Source organism: Filicampus tigris, chromosome 22 (assembly GCF_054856515.1).
Source record: "Filicampus tigris isolate MCC_2025a chromosome 22, RoL_Ftig_1.0, whole genome shotgun sequence".
In the NCBI taxonomy this organism is placed as follows: domain Eukaryota; kingdom Metazoa; phylum Chordata; class Actinopteri; order Syngnathiformes; family Syngnathidae; genus Filicampus; species Filicampus tigris.
In genome coordinates, this window is record NC_141238.1 from 5,841,956 (window position 1) to 5,867,670 (window position 25,715).

General features: G+C 45.0%; 1 protein-coding gene across 10 annotated transcripts in view; it reads right to left on the bottom strand.

Moving 5' to 3' along the window:
- The window catches only part of LOC147126649 (semaphorin-3C-like), a 95,368-nt gene that overhangs the window by 14,072 nt on the left and 55,581 nt on the right, over positions 1 to 25,715 (bottom strand). For 2 of the 10 annotated variants that reach the window (XR_015084651.1, XR_015084650.1), the window contains exons 4-8: positions 1,976 to 4,491; positions 1,797 to 1,876; positions 1,504 to 1,721; positions 323 to 442; positions 2 to 59 (exon numbers count right to left, since the gene is read on the bottom strand). The gene's annotated coding sequence lies outside the window, so the exon portion shown is untranslated. Of the gene's footprint in view, position 1; positions 60 to 322; positions 443 to 1,503; positions 1,722 to 1,796; positions 4,492 to 25,715 lie in introns of all 10 variants that reach the window. The other 8 variants (XR_015084647.1, XM_086022068.1, XR_015084655.1 and 5 more) reach the window with 7 other exon arrangements.

The following is a 25,715-nucleotide window of genomic DNA, read 5'->3' on the forward strand; positions in this document are numbered from 1 at the left end:
CCTGGTCTGAGGTCCTCCTGCTTGCTTTGCATTTAAGGATCCTGCATTCGTTTTTAGTTCTACAAATAATAGACAGAAATTACGTTTAGAACTCAACATGATATTTTTGTAATTACAGATAGCAAATAGAGTGGCAGTTTCTGACAAAAAAAAAAAAAAGCATGCGAGTGTTTAAAGCCGCTGTTGGAACTACACCGTTGTGGTTGAAGTAGCATTAAACAGAATCCGTGAAATATCTTGAAAAATACTTATTGGCACTCTGCCTCATGTTAGTTATACACATACATAAGAGCATTCATATTTTCATTTTAGCATAATTTACCTTAACGTGGACAGATAATCCAAGTTTCAGTCCAAAAATGGCAGCGTAGCGAGAGGCGTCGCTTAGTCGTCCAAATAGGATGAAGTGTCCCCTCCGACCGGAAACCAGAGAAAAGAATGTCTGCAAAAGGTTTGGCGGATTGCTTCGGTCTTTTTTTATTTTATTTTATAACCGGCAGTATTAGAATATAATTGCGATTTTGGAGTGTTTGGAGAGGAAAGGGTTTAAATGCAATTCGTGACAATCGGCTTTGTTAGACAAAAACACACTCACAAATGTTGCAAAACACCCAAAGAAAGTACATTGCACATCTACCCCAGATTAGGCAGTGACGCCCCCCCCCCTTCAAAAAAAAACAAAAACAAAAAAAAAAAAACATTTCAGACCCTGACAGTAAACTTCATGAGACCAGGAAAAAAAACAGTTGGATACCCCCTGAAATAAAAATACACCATATTCAATATGTCCCCTCCGACCTGAAACCAGAGAAACGAATGCTTGCAAAAAGTTTGGCGGAGTGCGTCTGTCTTTTTTTATTTTATTATTTTAAACCAGCAGTATTAGAATATAGTTGCGATTTTGGACTATTTGGAGCGGAAGGGGTTTAAATGCAATTCCTGACAATCGGCATCGTTAGACAAAACCACATTCACAAGTGTTGCAAAACAACAAACACACAAAGAAAGTACATTGAACATTGGTAAATAACCCACCACATTAATACAAACACATGGGGGGTGAGGGGCGGGATTAACAAATAGACCCCCCTCTCCCAAAAGAAAAAAAAACCCACAAAAAAGCATTTTAGACCCAGACAGTAAACTTCGTAAGACCAGGGAAAAAAACGGTTGTATACCCCCTGAAATAAAATACACCATATTCAACACACAAAATGAGTCAAAACAAAAAAACTGACAGTTCAATTAAGTACAAAGCCATTAGGTGTCATTAAAAAAAAAAAATAGAAAAAAGCTGGCCAGCTTTAAAACAAACAAAACAAAAACATGTGGAATTGTAACAATAATTCAAGACCACAATGTGCGAAATCAAACAAAATAAAGCGAATTGCGACGTGCTGTACTCAAACGCTGTTGCTTCCCCCAAGTGTGAAAATCCCGCAACAAGCAAAATGTCATCGTGAGAAACGGCAACAAACGACAAACATTTGCTCGTGTGCTCACCTTAGCTGCAAAATGCTACGCGCTCGGCTGCGCGTGATTCCTCTCGTGCACGCCTGTCGCCAATTGACTTGCAGGCCTGCCGTCATGTGCACCAGTCCAAGCCATTTTCTTCTTTTGCCTGTTCAATGGCGCTGCTAAATCATGCAAAGACATGCGAATTGTGACGTGCCGAGTTCAAACCTCAACCGCCGTTGCGTCCCTCAAGTGTACAAAAAATCCTGCAACAAGCAAAATGCCAGTGAAAGAAATGACAAACATTTGCTCGTATGTTCACGGCCGCCATCTTGCCTCACCTGCGGACCGTAGGCGATGATTCCCGTCGTGCACACCTGTCGCCAATTGACCCTTTTCTTCATCTCGTTCAACGGCGCTGCTAAATCGTGCAAAGAAGTGAATTGTGACGCGCTGTGCTCAAACGTCAAACGCTGTCGTGTCCAACAAACGACAAACATTTGCTCTCGTGCTCACTTACCTGAAAATAGGTGGCGCGGTCCGCGTCCGCCACTCTTCTTCGTTTGCCTGTTCAACGGCGCTATGCGCACTAGCGCCACCCTGTGACCGAGCTGTCACGATGACGCCTTTGGTTTAGCGTGTAAATTAGTGCCTCAATTTCATGCCACAAATATGAAAGTGAACCACACGCCAGTACGGAGTGGTTGGCATTTTTATAAATAAATAAATCAAACAAATAGTTAAAATCCTCTGATTTACAGTCAAATGTGAATTAATACATTATGATTTCCCTAGTCATCCATGAAAGCATGCATACGTACATACATGCATACATACATACTTATTTATTAAAATGTATTTATTGATTTATTTATTTATTTGGGTAGTGGAGCATATGCGTACGTCATCACACTGTTGGATCCTTCATCATCCAGGTCAGAATGTTGGTCTTTCCGCATGGTTGTAGTGGAGTATGTATGCCCGAAAATGTTGGCCAACTGACTGCTTACAAGTCGGAAGACATCCGTGATGCTAATTCAACGACACATTGCTTGAACATGTCCATATGGTCAGATTATTTTCAATCTTTCTCTGAGTACCACCATTTTTGTCCAGGCCTGTTTCATGAGTTTATGATTACCATTTTCTAAAATTATTTCTGATATTATTATTTCATTGCTTTAACAGAGGAAACCAACACTTTTCTCCAGGTTACAATACAGTCGACGATATCGTCTTCAGGCGCTACGCTGTCGCCATCTCCTGGTCCGCCAACCGGCCGGCGCTCGTCTTCCGCATCGCGGCCAAGAGCGAGCAGGGCTATGGCCCGGCGACGCAGATCCGCTGGATTCAAGGTCGAGGGAATTGAAAACGGCCATCAAGCCTTTCCATCCGAGTCCAACACCTTGTTTGTGTTCTTTTCAGATGGTTTTAAAATGCGAGCCGGATCCAAGGTAGACGGCGGCGCCGCGGATGACTTCGACGCTGCCGACAGGTGAGCGAGCAAAACACACACAGGCTTTCTTGTGTTCCATTTTTGGTTTTGTTGATTAAATGTCCTTCTCTCTTTTACAGCTCCAGCTGAATCTGAGCGACTAATAAGACTGCACTCTGGCAATCAAGCCATACATACCAGTGCATTTTTTACTATTTAATATTGTAATATTTAATCATCTAGTTTTGATAATTTATGTATTTAAATATCCTGTTGATATATTTTTAAAAAGAAACTATTGTCATTCATAGCTTCACTTCAGTATTTTTTGGTAAAAGACTAATACGCTTCAGTTTTTTTATTATTATTATTAATGACATGCATTATTTTTATGCTACATTTTTTGGGGTACATACAAGAGTACCGAGAGTTGTTTTTACAGCTTAATGAACTACAGATTTTTTTGTATACATAGATCAATTTATGCAATGTACTGCATTTCAATTCATGTGTATGTGTTTACTTCTCTGTTTGGAGACTTGAACTCGGAGGTTGCTGTTGTTGTTGTCGAATCATCTTAGGCGCTTGATTTTCCTCAGAAGCGCAAGAGCATCAGTTGGGAAGCGCAAGTTGCTGTTGTGTACATTTTGTTTCAGCATTGTCATTGTCTTTTTTTTCCCATTAAACCTATTTTGGTATTTATATTTTGTTTTTGATCATTGTAGCATTTTTTTTAAATAAGGGAACAAAGTTACTAATACAGAATAGAATTGTTGCAATAGCACAAGGAATAAATGTTTCAATTGGGTGAGTAGTTCCTTAATATTTCAGTATTCGATGAGAGAAATTAGTGAACAGATGTTCATAGAGCTGGTCAGGTAATTGTATTTTAGTGGAACATTTATGAGTTTAGGCCATTTCACTTTCAATTTTAATATGTAGTTTTCACTCAAATGTGTCAGAAATATAGACATAAAATGACTTATTAGCAAGCAACGATGAAACGCTACGGTCTGATACTTAATTTATTTTAACTGTGCAGAAATTTGTCTATGATTATCGATTTGGTGCTTGTCAATGACTATTTGAGAGTTAACGGCGAAAATGAACAGCTAGCTTAGCACCAGTAAGTGAGTGCTGCGTTCAAGAGCGTTCAAAAGCTTAACATCTTCGACTCCCAACTGGAAGAAAACGTAAATAGAATTGTGAAATGCCAAACTCTATGACTCTAGTCAACCACATTATTATTGTTGTTGTTGTTATTATTATTGGTTACGTTTTAATGTCTTGCACTTGCAACTTATTAAGTACAAAACGGAGAATTCCCATATGGAAGAAGGCATTAAAATGCAGCACTGTTTATGACATCAGCCCTCTGATCCTGTGTCATGTTATTTAACCTGGGCTTTGATTTCTGGACACAAGCCATGCTAGGAGCTTTCCTTACACATAACGTTGTATGCTAAGGGATTTACTATCAGTTGGGACAAGATGGACCCTTCCAACCTGCCAACAGTAGCTGGGACAGGGATGCCTGGGTTGGACGGTCCTGGGATGGAGCTTCAGCACATGCTGGCTGATCTTCAGCGCAAGTGTGAAACCTATAAATCAAATTACAATGTTCTCAAGATAGAAAATTCCAGGTACTAATTCCATCTAACATGAGTGTTTAAACCAGGCTAGTTTTGCAGACTTAAGTTTCAGAACCAGTGGTTTACACTACCGAAGGTATTGATTTTGTGTGTGTTTTTGTTGGTTTGTCTTTAGTTTGCAGGATGAGCTATCGCATATTCAGGGGGAAATGAAACGCCTCCATGGCCAGCAGGATAAGCTCCAGTCACAGTTGGCTGAGCGGTCAAGAGAGCTGCTGGACAAAAACAGGGAGATGACCTTCCTGCCTTACCAACATTACTGATCAAAGCGGGTGGCGACCTCGATATGTTTCTCGCTGGGATTGCGCAATTGAGTCAATTCATCTGAGAGGGATGCGACTGACCGGAACTATTTTTGCCTGCAAGTGTACTGTAAGTCGCGTAGCGGCTGCACGAGAGAGAACGACACCAGTACGGACCCACAACCGATGACGTCAGCTGTGGAACATTCTTAAAGGGGGGCAGTGACACGTGCAAGGAGTCATTGTGTCTTTTTAAGTCATGTCCTTCAAGATATGAACATGTGACATGTCAATTCAGCGTGGCTTGCAACATGTGATGTCGCGGAAAAAAAGCTCAGCCGAAATATTAAGGGTTAAAACGTAGCATTGTGACTCGAGCTAGGAACATCAACGTGAAGGCCGACTTCAACGACCAGCTGCTGTGTTTGACCCGCAAGCGACTACTCTTTCAATTTATTAGGACCCCTAGGGGGAGCCCTCCTCAGAGGGTTAGAACTACCAAAAGGTGGAGGGTGCATGCGAACGGTAGCAACAGTACCAAATACCAAAAAAAAAAAATTCCCGAATCGTGAATATGATGCAGATAGGATTGTCCTCTTTTGAAACTTAACAAGAAATCACTGCCCCCCCAAAAAAAATGGACTAACATTGGCTTTGAAAACGACGGTCACGACGGGTATGCTTGAAAATCAGCACAAGTTCACCGGACATAAATCCCGGACGGATTTGAAAAATGTCACCTGAATCTCGTGTCAAATAAGGGTCGGGGCTTTCATTATAGACAAGGAGCAGTTAAAAGCGGGTACCACTGACGACAAAGTGACCAGAGTCTGATTCATCTCAGGAAGGAGTTCTGAAGGTGGGGCTCTGGCATTTTTGCCGAACCCCGAAGACAAGACTGCGATTGGTTGGGAACTGAACAATGAAATCCCCTTCAGGGTTCGGGTTCAGCTCACAGGACAATAATGGCCGTCCCGGTGAGAAAACTGCTAATATGGAGTTCATCTCCGCTAAATCTTGGGTCGACGGATATCAACGTCCAACGATCGAGATTCTTGCTGCAAGTGTGGACAAAGATCAGTCCGTTGAAAAATGACATGACGGAAAATCGGCTCGGCTCGTTTTGGTCGGAAAGCCCCTTTGAAAATCTACCGGGTTGGGATGCGGCTCATATGCTACGAAGCTCCGGGGAGCCAAAGCGGAATGGCCGAGCTCAAAGCGGCGAGTGGTTACAGGGATAAGCGCTAAGACCCGTCCTAAAGCACGAGGCGGAACACGTGAAAAGATGATCTCCTTAACGGACGATCAAAGCGAGCACGCCGCCGCCCGTAAGCACTGCTCCGATCTGGCGGAGCCGTCGATCAACCCGGAGCCGGGGGACGCAGGATAAGGCCGGGAAGTTACAAAGGGAGGCGGAGCACTCCCCAAAGTTGTCTGGTAAAAGGTAAACCAATCGGAATGCCCTTTTTTCCCCCCCCTGAGACTTCTCCGTCCAAAGATAAAGAAGCGTAATGTCACCGTGCGCCTTATATAAGGAATCAATGCGGCCTTATCTCCTGCGCCCGCCGCTATCCTGCTAACCAACGTTGACATTTGGCTCAACGTCTATTGATTCACGACGAGGGGACGGTGTCAAACAAACCGGTCTCGAGGTTGGAACTTTCACTTGAAGAGCCGTACTCGTTCTCATCAGCCGTGAAAAAAGAGGATCCGCGCGGACAATCAATGGCGCATTGAGGACTCGGCTGAATCGTGCCTCGCGTCGAAGAGGGGAAGAAAAAAACCCCCCAAAAAAAAAAAGGAAACGACATAGCGGATAAATACTTTCAAGGACAAATTTGTCAAAGCGCTTCTTCGCGACTTCATAATTGAACCTCTGGGCGGCTTTAGAAAGTGGAAATATTTCACGGCCGGGAGATCAAGAAAAGCCGCACAAAAGCAAGTCCAACTTTTCTTTCTGACACGCGTCCCGCTGCACCGCTGATGTTTTTATTCGCATTTGACTCGGGTCGCAGGGTTTCATTTACATTTATTGATTTACATTCAGCAAAGGCCTTAGCGATTTTTCTTTTTTTTTCGAAAGATATTGAAGTTATCTAAAGGACGATTACAAAAAATTTTTTTTTTTGTCGACTAAGTCAGACTTCACGGCAGTAAAACTTTATATATTATTGACTCAAGACAAATATTTCTGCTGTTTATTTCATGCTTGACTGTTTACCCAATCCTTTTTTTTTTTTTTTTTTACAATACAATGCTGCTGACTAGTATGGCTGCTTACTTTACTATTTACCCATTGAGGGACTTAATTAAGGCTTATTCTCCTGCCAAGGCTACCTGGAGAGATGAAACTTGATCACTTTCCAGTTTCCAACAAGGAAGAGTCAAATTTGCCGTCGCTCCGATGCGATAAAACAAACAGCATGGGGGGGGCGGGGGGGAATCATTGGGGGATATGCAAATGAGGACATGAATACAGATCGGGTTGAATAAATTTGCCTCTCATTTCCATGCTGCCGATGAAGCGCCGCTGCTTTTTCTGTCGCTTTCGTGGTCACTCGTTTGAGATAGCCGCGAAGAATTCCTGCCGCCGAGCTCCTCGGGCTAAAACCGCAAAAGACGTCATACTCGCGAGCCTGTAATTCCGCGTCCATTAAAAAATGTTCACACATCAGCAGCCCTCGGGTAAGGGCGGATACCGATGACTGATATATTTTTTGGGGGGGGGGGGGGGGCGGGGTGATTAACTGCGATAATGACTCACATCTTACACCTGTCAGCAAGCAAAGACAACAAGTACGGAAAAGCCATTAGCATCCGCGTCGACATCTACTTCCTGAGATATAATTAGGTTTGCGCTAACAATGTAGATTAAGACAAATAGAGTCTATGGCGTATGGCGTTCATATTACACGGCACGGGGCGAGATGTGCTGCGCAAGGACAAAAAAAAAAAAAAATGAATTCAAAAATACAACAGCGGTGATATAAAAGACCTCCGCCGCCCCGGAGCATCGCATAAAAGTCGGTAAATAATTCAGACGTTCTTGCGCTTTAATAGTTGTATGATATAGAAAAGAGCTGCAGCACCTTTGGGGGATTCGGAGCAGTGTGTCACATGATGGGGTTGAACCAACGTGGATTCGACGCCCGCCCGGCAGATTCGAGTTGGACTGGCAGGAATAATGACTCAATTTAGAATTTGCCGGTTGAGTCGACTTGATTCTGGGCCACTTATTTATTTGAATACTTCACAATGTATTTGAATTTGATGATTATATTTTGCACATTTTCTTTATCCTCTGTGAAAATCGACGAATATTACAGCAGTTCAACGAGTCACTTAGAGCAGCCTTCTTCGTTTGTCTTCATAAATGTATTATACTGCACCCGGGTGGCCAAGTCACTCACACACACACACACACACACACACACACACACCAGAAGGAGTTGCAATGAATTAAGCATGACGCTCAAACCGTTGAATTCTTTACATTCTATTACATTATTACTTCATGTTTTGGAAAATACATATAGGGTGCTATTTTCTTGACTGATTACCCCCCCCCCAAAAAAATTGCTTTTGGGTGGAGGGCTGGAACATATTAATGGATGAATCCGATTAATCGAATCGACTAACCGATTAATTGGATCGATTAATCTAATAGATTAGCCGATTAGTAGAATCGCTTAACCGATTAATCGGGGGCGCGAATCGATTTCGGGATCGATTTTCGATTCATCGTTACATCCCTGCTACATAGTAAGCTGTAGCTCACGCTTGCTTATTGATTCCAAATACTGCCATGCCTGCATGTCATGATGCCATATGCTCGCATTAAGGAATCAAGTCAAGCAGGAGGGAGGGGGGGGGGGGAAATAGGGCGCACTCTTGGCATACTGTGTCAATTTATGAATAAATAAGCCAACATTCTGTCACACTAGCCTGCAGTTGAAGCACACACACCAGCAGTTTGCCACTCGCCCAACCAAACAATAAATGTTACACGCTACTGTCGCTAACAGATGGCTGCGCGCTCTCCTCTATGAAGCCGCAATCTATCGGCGGTGAACTTGCTGTCACTTTTCAACGAGACCTTTGGGATTAATATTCATGCGGAGGAGGTGACGCGGGTGAGGTGTCAAGGGCGGCGGCGGAAGGGCCAGGGTTGGCGATGCCATCCATAATTGAACCCCCGGAAAAAGGAGATCGCACGAGACGGGAGAAATTAGCCCGGTTGAACTCGCCTGGGTGTCATGTTTGGGCGAGTTCCGGTGTCAAACTTGAGGCCTGGGGGCCAGGTGTGGACCGCCGCCACATTTTTTCGCTCGAAACTCTGAACCGGGTTTGAAACCCTCACCACGTCCTGAACCCCTCGGACTTCATTTCAAAGAAAAAATGACGTCCACGAGCTGCGTCAGCGCACACTCACTCGGGGGAGGGAGCGGTTTGGGGCACGTCCAAATACGGGCGTGACTCAGCTCTGCACCGAGTACCCCGCCAGACACGCTCCAAATGTCAGAGCTCTTCCGAGAGCGAGTCAAGGCTGATATCGTTACAACCCAATTTTGCGCCAGAGCTTGTCTGCCGTTCGCCTTGAAGAAAAAACCCGCCCTTGTCGCCGCTCCCGGAGAGAGGCGGGAGCAAATGGGCCATGGAAAAACGGCGGCTTCGGGAAAACGCTCTTGCGTGATGAGCTGCACTTGAGCGCGGGCGTGCGCGCGATCAGTGTCATCCGTCACTCGTCCCGTCATGTCGGCCATGACGCCGGCGTGTCAATCGAGCGGTTCGGCCGCCACGGCAACAGCAGAGATGACAGGGGCGCTTAGCGCATCTCCATGACAACTCCATGACGGGAAAAGTGAGAGGACCAAAAAAGATGCTTGATAGGCTGCATCGTGATGATAATGACGACTGCAAACTGTCGGGGGGGGGGAGAAATCTGACAACCTTTTGCCACAACTTTACCAAGTTTCAATTTTGATCTTTGTCAACTCTTCTCAAAACTTCTCAACCGCTTTTCCTTTGATTGATAATCCCATTTTCATTTTCTTGCGAAAGCATTCTCTGAAACCTTAACCTAGCCTGAAACCATACTTTAAAACCCTAATCTAGTCATAAACCATTGCGCCAAACGTCATTTGCGCGTTGCGTTTGTGGATAGAAAAATCGAATCGAAAATCGGGAACTGAAAATCGAATCGAATAGGTGCTTGAGTGAATCGTTACATCCCTAATCTTAACTATGGCATGACACCCTAATTTGGAACCCCAACCATGGGGTGAAAACCTAACCATGTCATGAACTCCCTGGACCAGGTTTTAACCGTAACTTGAAACCCAAACCATGTCTTGAACCCCTAATTGAAAAACCTTAACCTTTGAGCCGGGTTTGAAACACAAACTCGAAACGCTGAGCATGTCTCGAACCCCAACTTTGAAACTACGTAACCATAATTTGAAAACCTAGCCTTTGCTTGAACCTCTGACACAGACTACAAACCGTGACATGGAACCTCAAGCCTGACTTGAAACCCGAATTTGAAAAAATATCCCTGGTTTGAAAAGCTACTTTGGAAGCCTCGCCATAACAACACAGGCGCAACGGTGCAATTTGATCACAATATTTTTCTTGAACGATAACGATGTGATATTCGGTATGATGGACGACACGGCGTATTTAGACGTCGGGATATTTCCCCAGATTTTGGTCTGCTAGGATGAAAGGATCTTTGGGGAATTCCCATTAGCGCCGGTGGAGGTGACGCGCCCGCGGGGAAACGATTGGCGGAGCTTCTTCGATATCGTTCCTCTCCATCCATCTCATTCATCATTTTTTTTTTTTGCGCATGTTTTCCAGCGACTTTACACAATCAGCCGGCTTCTTTTCATCGGACCCTCATTCAATTCTCCGCGCCTCGTTTTCATCCCTCCGTGCCCCGCCGCCTACACACAAGTGACCCGTTCATTCGCACGTACGTCCCGCTTCCCCGACGACACTTGCGGCGAGTGCAGCCGGAGAGGCTCCATCCAGCCTTTTCATGATACTTTTCTTAATCGACGTTACACAGCTGCCAAACGGATTTGAGCGCTTTTTTTTTTTTTCTCCGCAGATGTTGGGCCCTCAGAGGACATGAGTGGCTTTTAATTTCAAACATCTGCGGGGACGCTTGTTTACCTAACAAGTCAATCTGCACATATGGGCCCGGTGTTGTCGATTGGACGGCGAATGAGTAGATGGTGACGTTTGTTAATTACACATAAATGGAATCGTCTTTCAGTTTCTGGCGAACTGACTTCAAAAATATACTCATTTATTGGACAAAATATGTAAAGAATAATCATTTTGCTTTGTCAAAGATTTGTCTTTTTTAGTATTTTTGAATGTATGTGAAAAATGTGTTTTTAAATTTAAATATAGGTTCAACGTTTTTTTTGGGGGTTTTTTTTTTAGATATTTTTTTAATTAAAAACAACTCACAATTTTTTTTTTTTTTTTCTATCTCTTTCCTGTTTAGTTTTAACCAAAACTAAAACTGTACATTTTGCAATTTCTTCATTTATAGGATTTCTTTTTCGATTTAAAAAATGTATTAATTGTGAGCACAAAAAAACCCACCCAAAAAACATAAAAATCCAAAATATAATTTGGGGCGGCGGGAGTGTTTTAGAGAATTTTAAAATCTTATCCCCCAAAGGGTTTTTTTCAACAACTTTTTGTTTTTTTAGTTAGTTTGTTAGTTTTCTCTCCAAAAGAAAAATGCCCTTTTTTCATTGGTAGCTTTTTTCATTGGTTCATTAAAAAGGTTTTTATTTATATACCCCCAAAAATACCGTATTAAAGCAAGTGAAAACAATAATAATAATAATAATAATAATATATATTTTTTTTAAAATCACCAAATTTTGATGCTTTTTGTCGGACAGAAACCGATTTCTATGCACGGGTTGGTGACTTACTTGAGGTGGAAAACTGAATTAATTTCAAAAGAATCTTACATTCAAACATTTCTAATAATCCCGAGCACGCGTGAGAACTTTCAAATCCATTTTCCCAAGCCCGTCGTCACCATCGCTCAAACAGGCCTGGTGGAGTCCATCACCCAGCTGTTATTGTCACATGAGTAGAAACAGACAAAACAGACAAATAAAAGCGGCAAATCCGTCAATAACGCGAAACTGGGACAGATAGCAGCCATCCTGACGGTTAATAAATTCCACTGCAAAAAAAAAAAAAAATGGCTGCTGTCTGCCAGTGACCAAGATTGAATTTTAGGGGGGAGGAGTTGGAAAGACAAGGTTCGGGGAGGCATGTGTCCATGTGAGCGCACTGCTTGGATTGTGTGTGTGTGTGTGCTGGGAGCGGGGGCTTTATCTTCTTTTAATACAACACGCAATCTCTCTATGGGGAATCGAGGTGTCTAAAAGATGATGGAGAAACAATAAGGAGGCGTTCAATCTGACAACATAAAGCCTATTCGGCAAAATTCAACATGTGCTCCATGGAAAAATAATGGCCGCCTCCCTCCTCATCTTCTCGGGGAATGCAACATTATTACTGCGGCACAGTAAATATGGGCCACATCACATCCGCTATCGGCCGTGCTTTATAACACGATGCATCTGGCACCAATGCCACACGTGATTCTTTGGCTATTTTTGACGGCCTTTTCGATATTGCAACGTATCCCAAAACAGGTGTTGTTGTCTTTTTGGGTTCGTAATCGTATTTCCACAGGAATTCAGGTTTCCAGCAGGGATGTAACAATCAATCGAAAATTCGACCCAAAATTGATTCGCCCGATCTTTTTGGTTCGTAATCGTATTTCCACAGGAATTCAGGTTTCCAGCAGGGATGTAACAATTAATCGAAAATTCGACCCAAAATCGATTCGCCCGATCTTTTCGGTTCGTAATCGTATTTCCATCGGAATTCAGGTTTCCAGCAGGGATGTAACAATTAATCGAAAATCGACCCAAAAGCGATTTAGCCCGATCAATCGAATCGCGTTGATTAAATTCATATAGAAGTTTCTCTTGTGTCCCCCCCCGAAAGATTCTAGAAGGTGTTGTTTTTTTTGATTGCTTTTTTGCCCTCTTCTTGTTTATCACCAGATTCCCCGACAGATGTTTTTGTTGTCCTCTATTGTTTGGTTTTTGCGCTCTCTTTTTTTCCTCTGAGGCGGCCCAACAGGTGTTGCTGCTTTTGTTTTTTATCTCGCAGGATCTCCAACCAAGTTCCAACAGGTGTTGCTGCTTTTGTTGTTTATCTCGCAGGATCTCCAACCAAGTTCCAACAGGTGTTTTTGTAGTCGGGTCAATATCACGGTAAAATGCCTTTGGTGTGCTCATCAGAATCACGGTCGTCATGAAAATGTAGCAGAACAATAAAAATTCTGCGGCCTTGTTATAAAAGGCCAAACAATGCACACATAGCAGGGGAATAGTATCGCTCTTATTTTTATTTATTTCTTTTAATTGGATGTATGCGATTTTGTTGAGTCAAACACACTGCATTCATTCTTTTTGTTTTTCATGGTTCTACTGTCTACAGCAAGTTGTGTTATTTTTTATTTTTTTTTTGGGGGGGGGGATAAAACAAGTTGATAGATAGACCGATTACCGGCCGGGCCGATTATCGGCACCGATATTTGGCTTTTTGACCAATATCGGCATCAGCCTTTTTAAAACTCTGCTGGCCGATAATAAATCAATTTAAAACTGTGGAAATCTAAACAAAGATAGTTGAAATGTTCATTTACTGTAGAAAACTACATGGAGCTATCGTTTAAGTTTTCATTTATCCTTTTTAAGACATGCTGACAACCGGGTGCTCCCTGAACTTTTTGTTAGAATTTTACAACAAATATTGTCAAAAATGTCTTCAAATAATATATATATATATTTTTTTTAAATCGACATTATGCAAACCTGAAACATTGTTCAATAAACATGCTTAAAGAGGTTGCAACAAAGTTACGAGTACATTTTTCTTCCGATTTTGATGCCAGTATTTTCCTTTTTACTGAAAATGAATATCGGCTCCAAATATCGGTGAGCCGCCTCCTCGACTACTAATAATCGGTATCGGCCCGATTCAGTGCCTTGACAGCAGCATTTTTTTTCTTTCTTAAATGGAGGCTGAAACGGTGGATGGTTGCAGAATAAATATGTCCGCCCTGTCACCGTGAAACATCAATCGCAATTAAACCCCCTCAGAAATTCCAAAACTACATCTGCGAACCGGCACACAGTCAGCTAGCAACAAATGCTAACATTAGCCAAAAATGTCCGCCAATGTCAGGAGACTGTCTGCTTGAAGTTAAAAGTGTGGGTTCAATGGAAAATCTCCACTTTTCAGTGGGGGTGAAGTGAGGAAGTCTCAAAGGCACTTGTTTATATCCCGGTTCCACGAGCAGGTCCCAAAAGATGGACTTAGTGTAGCTGTAAAAGGCTACGTAGCATTCCCCGGAATGTGCACCACGTCTCATCAGTATTCACAGCGAGAGTGTCCTGTTTTTTTTTCTTTTTAAATGTGTGTTTTTAACGATGGTAGTTAAACGTGTGCTCTCGAAACGCAATTCCGGGGAGTCTTTGTCTCGCATTTTTAACGCAATTATAATTTCAGATGGAAGATTGTGTAACATTTGGCAAGTTTGTCAGCGGGAACTTTTTTGGGGCGAAATGGGCTCGACCCATTCAGCGTTATAATGACTGCATTCTCGAACGACGGGGGCGGGGGGGGGGGGGGGGGGAATGTCGGAATGGGAATTGTGTCTGCGGACCGCTCGAGTGAAATATTCATGACATTGTGCCACATATGACGACGGGACCACAGAAGTGAGGGGAAGAGATTGTTTCCGCTTTAAAGAAGTTTCGGAGGGGAAAAGGGGGCAATTATTTTGGCATTCTCAAGTGGTTTTGAAACTTTTTAGAGATGTATGGCTCTAATGTCCCCACAAAACCCAAATTGTTCTTTGACACAAATGAGCTCAGGACAATTCCAAACATTGCCTTCCCTCCTATTTCATTACAGTTCCTCCGTTTTTTGTTTTTTTTTTAAAAAACGCTTTGAAGATCTCGCCACATGTATTACGTTCAGGCTTTTCGCACAAGTTTGTGCTCTGGATTCTCCTCGAGATATTTAAGCTAGCTGAGGTTGTGCGGAACATTCTCTCCTATTTCACTCTAAACTACCTTAAGGCTATTTAGTATTTCAGTGTCCTATTAAGGCTTTTTATTCCCAAAATCCCGAGCTGTGGCGCAAACTAAATAGTCCGTGTTAACAACTTCAGGCATGAGCGACGCACATCCCATAAACAGGTGACAGACACGCGCGCACGCTCTCGGCAGTGAATGGAATCACAGACCTGTGTAATTACAATCAATAATTCATTTTCCCGCTTTCTGCCAGCACTTCCATTCAAACAAGCCGTCGCGCCGGCGTCGCCATGGCGAGGCCCTCCAGAAGCCATTCAGCCGTGCCGTAATTGGACGAGGGAGCTTTCTTGTTATTTCCTGGCATCCCGCCAAAATCTCATCGGCTAAACGCAAAATGGAAGGGGGGTGGGGGGGGGGGGGGCGCGCTCTCCTCTGGGTGTGGTTTGGGAAGAGGTGGGATCTTTACGTTCAGAAGATGCTGGATGGAGAATTCCTCCATTCCGGGGGTTGAACATGACCAATACGGGCAAAAAAAAAATATGCAAAAAAAATTTTTTTTTTAAAAGTCGTAAAGACACCAAATGGCGGCGCAAAGGTTTTTATATGAAAAGACGAGGGACAAAACCACGTTTACACGAGTGATGGGATTCCACGACTACTTTCAGCGTTTCAAAACGTCGACGGTTTTGCGGTGCCACTTTGTTCGGATGTGAAACCAAAAAAATGGATTCGAGTTCAGCTTATTTGAGATGTGACATTTCAACGTAATTGGCTTGTTTGTGATGGGTCAGACCCCGAGGTCTGATATCGCCGGTATCGATCGGCCGCACCGCAGTCAGACTCATCGTCATTTTGACTCGATTAATCAGAGTCGCCGGGGCGGATCCCGCCGGTGGTTTTGGGGGACGCCCGGGGGGGATGGCGGGCTAGCTAAAACTTAACGGCGGCGGCGGCGTTTCTATCTGAGGGTGTCGACCGTGGAGATAATGACGCCGGTGAATGGGTCGCGCTGTCATTCTGCCGTTCCCGCCTCGCCGGCTGGGATTTAATGCGACGCTTATAGCAATCGCCTGATAGCAAGAGAAGGCGCGCCTGGATGGAAATGAGATTGTCATGTGTCAGCCGCGCGCATATCAGACCTGCTGCAAGACTGACACAAGGGAAGACGACGAGCGAGAGAGAGGGCGAGAGAGGGAGTGCCTCATAGACTCTGCTCTTCAAAGCGTCGGTGCTCTTATCGAAAAGCGACCCCGACGTACATCATTGCTTCGCGCCCGTGGTCAGGTTTGCGGCTTTCCAGTAGCCCGACATATACACTTATCTGCCTTTTCACGTATCCCCAAAGGCGATCTCCTTGCGTGACTACAGTTAGCGCAGTTAACGATCTGTGACATGACTGGAAGCTAGCGATGCGACGGTTCACTCAAGCCCCAATTCAGTTCCCGATTTTCGATTTTTTTTTTTTTTTTTTTACCATGCTTGTCTCTGTGCGCTAGTGTGGGTTTCTGCAGCAAAACGCTAACGCAACGCGCAGTCGTGTTTGGCGCTAAAGCTTCATTTGATCGACACGTTCAAAATGAGCAACGCATCTGGAATGAAAAAAAGGTTTCAAGACATCTTTTTCTAGATGAATTTAATCACCTCGATTTTCTATTCATCGAATCAGTTAATCGATTAATCGGGGCGAATCGATTTAAAATCGATTTTGGATTGCTCATTACATCCCTACTGAAAACCTGAATCCCTATGGAAATACGATTGTTGCGAACTGAAAAAAAGTCTTGAGCTTCCAACTTGAATCCGATTGCCGGGAAATGGAAAAGTGCGGCCATCTCAAGACCTCGAGGCTTTCGCGTATCAGTCCAACACCGGGACTGGTCAAAGATGGCTGCCGGCGCTGACCCTCTCGGAGGCTGATAACGCCACAGCGAGGAAATTAGCATGACAATAAAATCAAGTGTGGGGAAGACGGCGGTCAGAGTAAAGGTGGGGGCAAGTGAGGCCATGGATTTTCCTGCCTCGGGAGGCGGCTAGCTGTCAGTCAGACGCCCCGGAGAGAACCGCATGTACACGCGTACACACCCTCGCCGGCTAATAAACTTGCATGTAGCGCAGACATCGCTTTCATCAGGGCGATCGATGCGCTCAAAAATAAGAAATCATCGAGTGTGGCCAAGTGCGCTGGCAGCACACTGATCCGTATTGATGTGCTGAGCTACAATGGGACACTGCGCACACATACAGTGTGTGTCTATATATACATATGTATAATTACATATTTATGTGTATAATTATATATATATTTATATATGCATGCGTGCTAGCTAGTAATTTGATAGTCTGACAGAACATCCAATTGCGAGTGAGGATGGACTCCGAAAAGCAACTCCAGGGATGGCCTAATTAAGACACGGAGATAATTGGGTGAGTGTGTGAAACATACCCCCCCAACAATGGTGTCCCGCAGGGTTTGGGTGGGGAAAAGTGGAAGGGGCAAGTAGAATGTCATGTGCAAGGGGGGAAGAAGAATGGGAAAGAAGCTCACTATGGTTATATTTTGATCACAGTTACAGGGATTGTGTGTGAATCAATTGAGTATACGTTGCAAGATCTAAAACTGGGTATGGGAAAACCCGTTGAAGCAGTTTTTATTGCAGCTAGACATTAGAGAAGGCATGATATAAATCCAAGTTATTATGATAGCAGTCCAATAGTTTTAACTTGCAGAAATATCACTCGGTGATAATCCATCTGAAAAAAAAAAAAAAACGGGAAAGAAAAGCCGTAAATTGTGGAAAAGAGTTTCTGCTTTCTTGCCGGCGCCTCGGCACCCGAACGTTCAAAACAACCAAATTAAACACGTTTGCGTTGATCGTTTTTCATATGCGTATTGACAAAACACGGAGAGTTGACATCCGGTTTGACTTGTCATTCGCTGCGCAAACAGACAGCGGCGGGAGCAATAATCTGATAACGGCGCAATATATATATATATATATATATATATATATATATATATATATATATATATATATATATCGCCATATCAATATTTTGCTGCACGCCCGAGCGCACGAATAGGATTCGGAGCAAACGTAGCAGCGGCGCCGGGCTGCATGGAGCTTTTACGAACGGCGGTGGTGATGTGTCACCTGATGAAAAATGAGGCTTTCTCGGCGACAGGCTCCCGACGCCGCGCGCTCCTGATACAGCTCAGCCTTGGGGATGGATGGGGAAGTTTTTTTTTTTTTGAGGGGGGGGGGGAATAACGCGGGAGCTCGCTGGCCTGCCGACTGCCTGCACTGATTGTGCCGGAAAACCCGACGGCGGTGAAGGACAGGAAACGGTCCAACGGCTGAAAGATGGCCTCCTATGGCGTACTCAAACCTGCGCGCTTCCCCGACTCCTTGCTTCCATCCCACGCGTGTGGCGTGAGATCCATCGGACGAAAGGGATGATTCGTTGAAAGGCAGCTGGCTATCGGCTAGCAAGACACGCGGCCACATGGCGTCGCGCGGCGGCTAACGCATTCCTCACCATAAAGCGAATTGGATTTTTAGCCCGGTGTGTGTCTGCGTCCCCATTACGCTTCCCGGGTGAGGTCATCCCTCTCAAATCCCCGCGACAGGGAGGACGTGATAGCCGTGGCGGGGCTATCCCTCACCTATAGCGTCGCTCTCTCCCCGGCTCGTCGAACGGCGCTTTTTATGGATGAGGCGGCTAATGAAGGATCAGTCTTGTGTGATTAACATTTTCCCAAGCCCGGGAATCACATGCCGGCTCAATTATCACTCCGGAGCCCACCTATTGTTCATGTGGCATGCGCCTGCTAAGTGGAGGTTCATACCTTCCACGTTTTGCATTAGCGCGCATCAATTATGCAGGTGGCGGCAATTACATATTTATGTATTCAGATAATTACATTTTTAAATACAGCAGATGTCGGCGGCGCTTATTGAACTTAATGAAAATGAATGACAGACCACTTTGCCGTGCGACGTCTGGAGCGGCGCGCGGGCGGATTCCGACGGCCGCGCCTGCGTTATTGATTAGCGGCACTTAAACGACACGCTTGTAATTTCATCACCGGCGCTCGCGGCGGATTTGCATAATCAAAACCAAAATGGTTCCTATACATTCATTCCCAGCGCGTGCTTGTTTTTCTTTTATTAATCGGGCAAGAGCGACAGACACTAGTCGTAGCGATTGTGGCGCTGCTTTATAATGCATCATTAGTCAGTCAGCGGAACGCCGCTTGCGTAAGTCGACTCTGGGAACAAACTCTCAACGCGTGAAGGGTGGGAAGGAGGAAGTCCATAATTTATAAGGCTCAAGTTACTGGCTTGGGAAAACTTGGACCAATGGAACACTCACAAGCACAAAAAGATGAGGTGAATTGCCGTTATTCCGCAACTGGTGGTGGTATTGAACAGAATTGGGAAATGGACTTATTACACTAATATTCCACGATGACAGTATCAAAAGGCGTTTTTTTGCGTAATCTCTTCAGCTTCAGAAAACATGAGCTGGTTTTTGCAGTTAAAGTGCCATGTTGGCAAATTTGACTCAGCCAGACCCACTTTTACCCTAACATTTGAAAAAAAGTGAAAAAACCCCATAAATAAATTCCTGGGATTGAGTGGCTGGACTGCGAAAAGACGAATAAATACGTCAACGGCAGCGAATGAGTTAAAGAACTCACTGCTATTGGAAGAGCAGGTTTTCCTTGGTCAGGCCTATTAAAAGCCACTTTTGCTGACCGGCGCATCCAACACCACCGCTCGCCTCTGCGGACTCTCTGCCTACACCTGACATCATCATCCGACTTCCCTCATTTGGCGCTCGAGCAGCCAAACATCATCAAGGATGCAGTTTAGCAGCACAAGACCAGCGTTTGAGAGCTTACAGGGAGGATTCTACTGGTGTTCAATCTAAATGCAGATTTCATGAAGCGGATCCCTGCACTGGCTGGATGCGCTGGGAAAAAAAAAAAAGAGCTGGCGGGAAATAACCTCAACTCAATAAAAAAAAAATGAAATAAAAAATAAGCCCTTCGGTTCTATTTAGCTTCTTTGCAGGTGAGATGACCAGTCTTGTATTGATACATAGCGCCGCTTCTGTGAGCGCACATTTGAGTGAGTGAGTGAGGTGCTAAATGGAATGAAAAATGCGAGGGGGTATCGCGACATAAACGCATTTGATTTTTTTTCCACTCAAGTGCTCCAAGGCATTCCTTCACTTCGCTGACAGCGCTTTACAGAGAGAGTGCGCCTACATACTAATGCTACGCGAGTCGAGCCGAACGTCTTTGGACTTGAAAACAGCGCAGCTTTTGGATTAGATGATTAGAATTCATCACACTTTCCAATAGCGATCAATGTCCGATAGCAGGCCAAATTGCCGAGTATGACGGAGAAGTCATTTTCTAAGACCGCGTCTGACAATAAGCGTATCAAATCAACGGGTGTGAGTTGACATTGTCGGAGATTTCATTTATTTGTTTTGCAACGAAAAGCAAATCAAGTCAACTTGTACAGTTTGGTACGGCTGGCATATTTGGGTATTTTCCCGTCCTACGACCAGCATATGAAATCTACGGGTATCGTACGGTGCGGTTGAAAATGACATTTTGCTGCGGCCCACTATAACATCACATATCGACGAGTACGGATTTGGCATACTTGTAGCAGGGCGTCAAATCTGATCTTCCTCACCTATAGCAAATCCTAGCCATTGATTTGAAATGCTTGCGGCGCCTGCCTGACATGAAAATCCGATCCCGAATCCACCTTTGTACAGGTTTTCCCCGAGAAACATTTTGTGATGTCTTGTTCATGGACAAATGTTGATGTCCTTGGCAGAGGTAATCATTACTGAATCGATACAGGCAGCAGGCCGCATGCAAGTATGAACCGCAGTCCACCCTTGTCCATCAAACGGTCCTAAATTCAGAAGCCAATACTCATTCATAATACATTTGGGGTTTATTTTTACCTCCCTTGGTAGTGCTGCGGATTCATGAATGAAGAAGAGATGTCAAAAAGCCAAATACCACACGGGTGCGACAAATGACATACGGTGTCACGACGATTCAGCCGCGCGATATTGGTGCAGAGCAGCTTTAACGCCGTGGCGGAAAAGCACGTTCAATATTCATGAGATGCATCTCGGCTCGGCTCGAGCCGCTGATTGACCGGCGCGTGTAATTGTCGTCGTCATCAATCGGGCGGCCCTGACAAGGACAGAAAGGACACTCAACGGAGGAAAAGAGCACAGTGAGCCGCGGCGAGGCCTGTGCCAGGAAAGCGTCACGGCAATTAATACTCTGGGACGAAACATGCCTCGTAAATTAGGTAAACAAGCATCTCATCAAAACTGAAAATAACTTGGAATCAGAAGATTAGACTAATCCCGCTCCGCAAACACCCGCCCTCACGTCGGCGTTGCATCTTTGCGGCAACCTGTTGCCGTGGCGACTGTTGAGCGCCCAAACAGCTGTGTCGGGGCGGCCGTCAGCAGATGGGGCGGAGCTCCCATTTGCTCGTTCAAAATGCTTGCCAAAGCTGCGTGCTTGTGGCCGAGACTCCGACTTGAGACTTTTCAATTTGCTTCTCAGGTTTTTGACAGGTAAGAGGCTTAACGCAGCGGACAGATGTCAACTCAAGCTAAAGCCACCCGATGAGAGATAGAGGAAGTCATTAACGTGCCAGCGTGCTGATTGTAATCAAGTTCCGGAAATTGCGAGCGGTTATTATTTTCCAATTAAACCGCAGTCATTATTCACCGCCCACGCTTCTCTTGCATCATCATCGGCGACAACCTTTCCCTTTAATCTACATTTTAAATGTCCGTCACAAAGGCTGTTGTTCAACTCCTAGGCCGATTTCAGACTGCCTGGAATTTTGGTTTTGGTTCTTGCTGAAAGTCGACCAGTAAACGCGCTGGTGCGGACTACAGGTACAGATTGTTCCTTTTGATGCAACAGACGACGGATAGGAGAGGCCCAAAGACAAATATGACTCAACGGGAGACTAAATACGGCCGTAACGAAAATTCAAATTTGAAACGGTCACAGCGACAGTGTATCGGTAACGCGTTTCATTCCCCCAGGCGGATGTCGCCAAGAATCCAATTATCGAACTGCAAGATGCCGAGGCACACGCACAGACGCGGCAAAGTCTCGATGCGCTGGGTTCGGCGCAAAAGAAACAGGTGAATCAATGCCAGCTCGACTGTTGGGTCTGTGTGAGAAAGGGCCTTTAGGATTTTGGCACCCGGACGCACACGTGCAGGGTTGCGATGCTACTTTCCACTGGGAACCAAACAAGCGAGAAATTGATGGATGAGTCATTTCCCAAATCACATCCTGAGGAGCTTAAGTGCAGGAGAGGGGATGAAAATAACAGGACTGGGCTTCTTCGCCGGTATCAATCTGTCCGCCGCTTGTCCCTGACGGATGGCCCGAACCACTATCCATAATTACCAGTAGCCAGGGCACACAGAGACCATGACAGAAAGTCCCTCCACTCCAGGACGACATCCATTCTCCTCTCTGGTCAGCTCTCAGGATGATGTGTGGATGAGCTTTGTGTCTTGTTCAGGCCAGAGTTTGGCCAGCCTCGCTCCGGTCAACACGTCGACCGGCATCTCCGGAGTCCCAGATCGATGCCCGGGGGGGGGGGGGGGGGGCTGATTAATGCCGGAGCACACCCGGCCAGGTTAATAGAAGCCCGACAGCTTCGTTGATAAATTCCACACATCTCACATCCTTAGTCTTATCTGTGCGCTAATCTCGAGAGGTGGTTTGAAGTACTGCTAGTGTGGAAGCGACAATTTGACAGCATCTGGAGGCCATAAAAGATGTCAGAGTATACTGAACTTCGGGTTACCGGAGGTCATGGCACTGTAAACCAATTTAATGGATTGTTTTCTTCACATCTATCGAGTTTAAAAACAGGATTTGATGGCGGCCTTGAAAACGTCATTGGACCAGGACCTCTTTAAATTCAGACTGATTCTTCTTTGACGTCTCGCTTCACTGGAATCAAAAGCTAACACGGTTGATTTCCAGCAAATTGGTGCAAAAGAATGTCCTTAAAACTCAAAAGTTCTGACTGTCAAATTTTGGGAAAAAATGAAATAAAAACACAGCTCTGGTCTACCGCAGCAAATTACTGGCAGAAGCGCCTATGTAGGCCACTGGCAGCCTTTTAACATTCACAGACGTTATTTGATGTGAGTTAACAAAGCTGATCAAATAACCCGCCAATGCGAGCGGGTGGGAAACAAATCTTGGACCGTCGGGATCCAAAGAGGAACCGGCGGAGGAGTGTCAAAGGAAATGCAATCAAACGGAACACCGCCAGGACTCGGATACAGTGATAATATATACCCCCGCCCCCTAAAACCGCTTCCCCTACAACACGTTCTTCTTCACCTTCTCCCTCTCGTCCCTCCTCCCAGACAGACGGAGGAGTCCGAGGAAACTTTTAATGAACAAGCCGAGTGTCTTTTTGGAATCACTTTGCCGGTCGATAAGCGCCTACCGCCGCGTAAATGGCACCGCGGAGGTCTGAGGTCAGATAAACAGCACGGCGTGAGGGCGAGAACAGACAAAACGAGATGACACCTGCGGGGAGATTAGCTTGGATATCTATTTGGAGCGGGCCAGGCCTGATGGACTCTCATGTAAAAAGTGATATCTGATCTTGGAAATGTTGGCGGACTGAGTTATGTGTTATGGTACGACAAGATAAATCACTGGAAATTTTGCACAGCTAATTGTGACCCTTGTGACGGGGTTCATATCTCATATCTCATCTTTTGGGGGCGTTGCCCCAATGTCTCTTTGGTGACCCGAGATCAATATAAAGGCTCTCGCACAAACAAAGAAGCATGATGGTGTCATGGCCACATGAATACTCCTAAAGCGTCCGTTGTCGCATATATGCACGCAGTGACGTGATATTTCTTATTTAACTCTATCGTTTGCATTTGAGGGTGAATGGATGAAAAGCATGCAGTGCAATTACTTTCTCATCAAGCCAACGTGATTCATCGGCATAAGTGCTTATTAATAAATACATGACAAATACAAGCGAGGCATACGGGCAAAGGCGTCAATCCAAGCCCGTCTGAAGGCTGCCATAATTTACCGCAATGCAGATGATATGTGGCATCATTAGAGTCACAAAGCGTACACTTCATTGACCCCCGGCGATATTAATGAGATCCACCTGTTCACTTAATGGACAGCCCCCGCCCCCTCCTTTGGGAACGCGGGGACGGTGGAAGAAGCATCAGCGTGGCCTAGCCGGCGTGTATTGTTGGTTTTCCCACTGGAAATGGACCGGACCCTTACAGCCCTTCACACTCTTTACTGACCAGTGAAGGTTAAGTGTTTTAAATCACCAAGGGAGGTTTGCTACATGTTTAATATGGCAAATTTGAAACAGCTTTCATTGAAGTGAGCTCAGCAAATCAAGTGGATTGAAATGATATGCGCTGATAACTCTCCTATAAGCAGCTTTTTCTACCAAGAGGTCAAAAATAAATGCCATTGTGTAATAGGGGTGTAAATTGTCAGATTTTCGTGGAATATTTTAGATAAGGGACAGTGGACCTTTACCGTCAGATCCCTTCTGTCTAATTTTAGGATTTGTGACTATCTTGCCAAAAACTTGGGAACAACCTGACTTGACTTGGAACTTGGTATCCAAGTGACTCGACTTTACATGACGTGACACGTCATCTTGTTGCAAACAACCCGCCGTACTGTGAGCTCTCATGATTTCCATAAAGCCAACGCCTTCACGCCGCCGTCGTTTCAGACAGCAGTAAACAAACCGTCAACGTGAGTTTGCCGTTGTAACAAACAAAACTCCCCATCTCCACATCTCCAGCCTGTTAGGCCCCAATCAAAGCCAGCACACTGACACTTGCAGATGGAGGGGGGGGAAAAAAATCCCTTACTTAGCCAGGAAAAGAGGCGAGCCGCGGATTTGTAAGGAGCTATTCGTCATTATGATCCACGCACATGTCACCAACAGATGAAATATAAACATAACATCAGTTGCAGGGGCTTGCCATGCATGAAATATATTTTTTTTCCAGCATGAGCGTAATGAACAAAGAGAGAAATTCTCTGGTTCATCGTTTTAAGGGTTTTTTTTTTTTTTTTTTGGGTGGCGGCATTCCGATAATGGGTAGGGAGTAATAGTGGCATTGTCACAACATGACAGAGACTGTAAACTGAAATCACACAAGTAGGCCTTTGCGTTACACAGGGATCATTCACGTGAGCGGGATTTCTCATGTTAATGGACCATTTTCCAGATGCGGTAGATGTACTCGGCATGCGAACAGTTGCGCCACACGGGCATGGATCCTCTCCCGTGGAAGAGTGTGAAGACATCAGAGTCCTTCAAGCTGTGTCGGCGCTTCCTCCGCGGATTTAGCGGGTCAAGGGGAGTCGAGTGCGGCGAGATGGCATGAGCACCGCGGGTGCCGAGACAAGGTCAGACGAAGGGCGGCGTTAGACGAAGATCTTTCCGGACTGGCGCCAGCAGACCGCTGCTGTTACAGCGAGGTCGGCAAGCCTGTTAAGCTTACACTCTGGGACAGGTGAGGGGTGCATCGCTACACCGATTACAACACAGTCTCTGGTCATAAGAGCTGAAAAGCAAGTGGTAGGTCCTCGGAAAAGCTCTGCTGAAAATGAGAAATGTTCATGGTGGTAAGATTGCTGTGGTTCTTCAGGCTGGGAAAATAA